Below are 6,000 nucleotides of genomic sequence, written 5' to 3'. Positions count from 1 at the left end.
TTGTTCTCCCATTTTTCTCTCTTCTCAGAGCCAGACTCAGCTTCATGGCTCCCACTCAGAAGTCCTTTCAAAAAGAATAGACAAATTATAGCAAAGGGAAATTGGACATCATCTCTTGTTCCCTCAAAATAAGATACTGCTATAGTACCCCCCCCTTTTTTTGGTAAGAGGAATCTAAATATGGTACTTCCATCCTTGTAACAACACAAGATTACCTCGTTTGATGAAAATATAAGCAGGAGACAAGATTTTTGATATTCACTTAATCCTAACGGATTTGCTGACTACTCTTTAAAGCCCTAACTGTGAGAGCAAAGACACAGATACAGGAATGCAATCAGTGGATCGGAAGGTCTGTGGACTGGCTGGCTTCATTGAGAGAGAAGGTTGACTCAGGTGCAGAGTGGGATATAAAGCTGGAGTGCTAGTTTGGGGCCATGTTGTCAAAGAGTAGATACTACTCATCTTGTTAGTTTCTTGAAAGAAGTCATCTCTCATTGTACCAGTTTTCTCAGTAATGATACCTAGAGTACTGCACTCTGTATGTTTCTATGATTCTTGCATCTGCAAGAGACCCTGAAGTAGAGAAACTCAACAATGTTTGGTCTTAAGTTTGCCATCTAAGGCCCTAGGTGCAATGCTTACACTTGCATAAATTATTTTCTTCCTAGCTTCCTGTTTCTGAGAGGCAATCTATCTAGATTATTGTTTTTACAGGAAAAAATATTTATGCAAACATTAAACTGACTTTTTTTCATTCCTAGAAGTCATATTGCTGTGTGGCTTGGCACTTATTAAATCAATGGGCTTCATCATTTCACAGGAGGTTGGAACAGAGAAGTCATTTCTTGGCCTTCAGTGGGAAAACATATTTTTAAAAACTCACAGTGGGACTGTAGTATTGAAATCCAGGCTTTGTTGAGAGGGGGAAAATGTTGTTTAAATTTGCCAAAATTCCTTTTATAAATCGAATGCTAAGCCTAGAGAATCTGGGTCACTGAATTTTATTATAAGCCATAGTGTAGAGGACTGATATATGCTTTAAGGGCCATTTCTACCTTGGAGGAACAGGGAAAACCCTTCATATTTCTGAGAGGAGGTGGCTGGGAGGAGAAAGAAGAAATACATGTCATTAGACATGAATATCCCAGCAGTCTGGCCCCCCTTGGGGTTGTACTTTGTTGGATTCTGTGGTGGAAACATGTTCCAGAACAGTGGGTTTATCCTAGCATATATTTCAGAGCCTCCCCACAGTTGGCATGACACTACGTCTAACGTGGTGCCAGACAGGATTTTAGAAATGGCTGAGGGAGGTGTCTAGGGGGCTGAGCTTTAGATATCACCCCATTTCTTCATATCCTACCATATGCCTTATCCTTGACAGAGATGGGAAAGGAAAGAAGCGGTGGACAGAAGAGCCCGAGCATCAGAAAGAAGGCATTGCATGTGTGACCTTACAACTAAGGCTGTGACCTCAGCAGAGGGTGCCCATGTGGCATTTGAAGGAACCAGATGAGGAGAAGCATACTTCAATGGATGCAACTACTGTCACATGGGCGACAGACCAAACAAGTGGCAGCACATCAGAGACCAGCAAGGATCCAGGGGATGGCACATGACCCTAATGACACTTCTTTTCTGGTATGTGGTCACACACAGGTGTACCTTTATGTCCAGATGCCAACTTGAGCAGGAAAGAGGGCAGGACAATACTGAGAGGAAGATCAGATTTTGAACTCTCTAGGATGGAGGCATTTTTAGATAGCAAATAATTAGAGGATCGAGAAAGTTTATTTTTACTCAGAGTGTGGTTATTTTGAACCCTCTACAGCAGCATTCTTAACCCCACAGAGAACTTCTTGGAAGAGTTCTGGAGGAGTAAATGTATGTTTAGTCTTAAATAATAGAGAAAAATTAGCCACTCCTAATGGTTGACCTAAGGATATGATAGAATCATAACATCTCATGGTTAAGGGAGATCTTTTAGTTTAACCATGTAGTTAACCTGTACCAGTGAAAAAGTGAGTGTACCAATCAATGTGCTGCCAGCAGCATGCCGTGATGTACCATGATGACTGGAATCCTTGTTGTCCAACCCAGTACCCAGTGAATATGGATTTCAAATGAAAATAGATGTTACTTGAGCACATTTGGTTTTTGAAGGCATGGTGCATTCTGTGAAGGCTCAATAAATATTGAGTAGAAGAGGGTAACTTGTAAGAGACCTTAGAGGTCATGTATTTTAAAGTTTCTCTGGATCATCTGCATTGGAATCCCCTTGAATGTGTTCAAATGCAAATTCTTTGGCCCTACCCTTTATCTACTGAACAACAAATCACTAGGGATGGGCTTGGGGTCTGCAGTTTATATAGCAGATTTGCTTTATGCCCCTCACGCCACTGATCTATCCAACCCCTCATTTAGCAGATGAGGAAACTGAGGTGAAAAGCAAATGGGTTGGTCTGGATCATTCCACCTGTTAGTGAAAGAGCCAAGATGGTATCTAATAATGCTTGTTGACAGTTCATTCATGCAAGGAGTCAGTTTCTATACACAGTATGATGAAAGAGGAGGGAGAGACGGTGGGGATCATTGCATGAGATACACCAGGCTGGTTGATCTTGGCTTGTAGTCACATGATGCTCCTTTCTCTCCCACACTCCACCTCCATGACTCTCCTAAAGCTGTTGTTCATATGGTCATCGTTCGTGTGGATCTGACTAGGTCGGTAAACTCTGTTAGCTAGGAGTTACAGTCTCAGTCCAGTGATATAAGAATTTCGATGATCGGCACATTCCAGTGATGAGGTTCCAGAAGAACGGACTTCTTATCCAAACCCATATTCAACTCTGCTTTGTACTGGGAAGGTGATTGCCTGCATTATATGGGAGGTACAGGTGGACCCAGAACCAAGACCAGTCATCCACTGGAGGTTGAGAAAGGAGGTTAGGCTTTCAGCCCAGAGATGATTTCTTTTCAAAGGCACAGTTGCTGTGAACCATTTGCTGTCATCAGAGGCCCCAATGGTTCAATCCTTCTTCTTTTTTTTTTATATTTTATTTGTTTGTCAGAGAGAGAGTGAGAGAGAAAGAACAAGCAGGGGGACTGGCAGGCAGAGGGAGAAGCAGGCTCCCCGCTGAGAAACGAGCCCCATGTGGGGCTCAGTCCCAGGACCCTGGGATCATGACCTGAGCTGAAGGCAGACGCTTAACCAACTGAGCCACCCAGGCATCCCTAGTTCCATTCTTCTATTGTCCTAAATACAATGCAGATTTTTGTCTTTATGTCTCCAGCAGATATTCAGTCTTGCCTAATTCCTCTTCTCCGTGGAATGCTTGCTTATTTCTAGAGTTGTTCTACGACCTGCTTTTGCCTACCTGTTTATATGTTTATGTGCATTTTTATGTTATCATTGTCATTGAACAAATGAGACTTTTAAGGGACAGTCATAAAGTAACTGAAAAAAATTTTTTTCTCTTACAACTACTGCAGCAAACCTACTTCAGGGACTGGCTCTTTTCTGTCCCCTGATGAAATCACACATCAGAAAATAAAATAGCCTTTCACTTCCAGAGTAGTGTCAATTCTGCCACCTGGATGTCTGTCCAGTCAAAACTTCAAAGTTTATTGAAAGTTATATTCTCCCCTCTTCCAGCTTTGGCCTGGCAGGGCCCAAGAGGAGGTGAGCAAGATGTGATTGGCTCCCTTACTCTGCAAGCTCTTCTCTGCCCTCCTCCCCAACTCTCGGACAAGAGGGAAGGAAGAGAGGCCAGAACTGGCATTAATCTGTGGTAGACATTTAAAGTTTACTTTGTCCTGGAACATTTTCCTGGGTTCTTTGAGATCATCCATTGCTGGGAATCTCTCACCAACCTTTTCCTCCATATGGGCACATGCTTTTGTTAATCATTATGGCTTCCTTCCCCTACCCCCTAGGTATCTTGTGTGCATCTCCATCCTTGAGTGCACCATCTTCCCAAAACACAGCCCATTTTTCCTTTAGCCACCTGTGGCACCAGCCACATAGTTAACTCGTCGATTTCCCTGGCGCTAGTTGTGTGCTAGCTTGGTGTTGGAGATCACACTGAAGCTTCGACTTGTGGTCTACTTTCAGCCCCCTCACTAGACTTGGAGAAATGAAACACAGCAACAGCAGACAGCAGAAAGCAACACTGATCACTCTCCCAACTGGGGTTGGAGAAGGCACAGGGTGTGGGAAGGGTTGAGACTTAGCGCTGTGGCAAATCTTAATTTTGGAATCTGAGAACAGTTTCCAGCTATCGTCCTAGAGCTCAGACTCAGCCGAGACTGAGTCCCATTTTATCTTTCTGTGGTGTTCAGTTGGCAACAGATCTGTGCAACTGGGGTATAGTGCGGTGAAGACATAACCTCTGAGGGTTTATCCTCCTGCTTCCTTATGTTTGGGACCTTCTCCTCCCCTCTTCCACCTCTTAAGTGCCTTTTCCTGTGAAGTCAACTGCACAGCGCCTATTTTGTACCATTATTCATTCTTTGATTCTGTGACTCTCCCCAGTTTGATATTTCCTTGGTTGATATCTCCCTACCCTTAGACCTGAGGATTTTTAGGTTTTGTTCCTACTGACTATTCAATTCAAGGCTCCTATTAAAAGGTAAGAGTTATAGCTTTTATTTATGTATTTTTAATTGAAAAAAAAATTTAAAGATTTTATTTATTTGACAGAGAGAGCACAAGTAGGCAGAGGGAGTGGGAGAAGCAGGTTCTCCGCTGAGCAAGGAGCCGGATGAGGGACTCGATCCCAGGACCCCGGGATCATGACCCGAGCCGAAGGCAGACACTTAACCAACTGAGCCACCCAGGTGCCCGGAGTTACAGTTTTCAGAAAGGAACATTAGGGAAGTTTTTCCAATACCCTGGGCTCTTGGTCCCCTAAGTACTTGCCCTGCAGTCCTTCCACAGAGTCTTGTTCACTTCAAGGGAACTCTGCCTGCTTGTAGGCACAGAGAGACCCTGTTGTTTGTTTCCTACAGAAGTGTGGTATCAAGCATTAGAAGGGATCATGCTGTGAACTCTATTTGCCAGTGTATTTCAAGCTTGCATGTACGTATTTTTTTCCACTTCTTTACTTGCAGTCAAAGAACAAACAAAAGCAAACTTTAAAAAATGACTTTGGAAAAAAAAATTAAAAATAAAAAATGACTTTGGTAAAACAACACAAAGCAAGCATGGCCATTTTTTTTCAGACTAAGATTTTTTTTTTTGAAGTATTTTATTTACTGTTGAAAAGAAACTAATAGAAATAGATTAAAATAACGTAGATGCAGAGCTAGGAAGATATTAAAATCAACAGACTGCATTATATTGTTATCAGTGATCTATCTGGCCACATGACAAACGTTATAAATGTTTCAACTTTCCTCTAGACCATAAAAGGAACGTTTCTTCACATTAGACTAATATACTTAGGAAAATAATTTGAATTTAAGAAGCTAAATATTTAGAACAATTTTGATTAGACTGTATATTAAAGAGGGCTTATATATTCATCATTAGTAATTCCCAGTCTAATATTGCCAATGAGGAAACTCAGAGCTGCCATCTAGAATTCTAAAATATCACTTGCTGATAAATGTGCAACATAAGCACCATAGCTCAACAAAATGAAGTGCAATTTTCTCTTCAGTCAGAGAAAAGAGCAAGTTCAAGATTAGTTATGCATTAAACAGTCCATTTGGGGAGGCTAATTAGAGAGAGAAGACCTTGAAATAGAAGTCATCTGAAAAAGCTAGCAGATGAGTATTTTGGAGACTTAATTTGTCTTTTGTCACAGACAAGAACACCTGTGAAAAGTGCAAGCTGCCCTCATCCAAACTCTGGTTATGAGGTTCAGAAGGTTTTCTAATCCTAGAGAGGAAAAAAAAAGCCAAAACAAAACAGTAATAGTTCAGGAGACTGTCTTTAGGGGTACTAGAGCCTTTTGAGTTCAGGTTTCCAAATCGGTATAATAGGCATGCAAATTA

At 41.7% G+C, this 6,000-nt stretch overlaps 1 long non-coding RNA gene across 2 annotated transcripts in view; it reads left to right on the top strand.

Moving 5' to 3' along the window:
* Window positions 1-1,067: 1,067 nt before the first annotated feature.
* Window positions 1,068-6,000, top strand: part of LOC135363078 (uncharacterized) — a 28,529-nt gene continuing 23,596 nt past the window's right edge. For both annotated transcript variants that reach the window (XR_010408801.1, XR_010408800.1), the window contains exon 1: window positions 1,068-1,641. This is a non-coding gene — a long non-coding RNA (uncharacterized LOC135363078). The remainder of the gene's footprint in view (window positions 1,642-6,000) is intronic.

This window comes from Mirounga angustirostris, unplaced genomic scaffold, assembly GCF_029215605.1.
Source record: "Mirounga angustirostris isolate CCGP_5_RB_7025 unplaced genomic scaffold, mMirAng1.0.hap1 SCAF_18, whole genome shotgun sequence".
Classification (NCBI taxonomy): Eukaryota; Metazoa; Chordata; class Mammalia; order Carnivora; family Phocidae; genus Mirounga; species Mirounga angustirostris.
The sequence above is the reverse complement of the archived record's forward strand: the minus strand, read 5'-3'. Positions and strand labels throughout refer to the sequence as shown.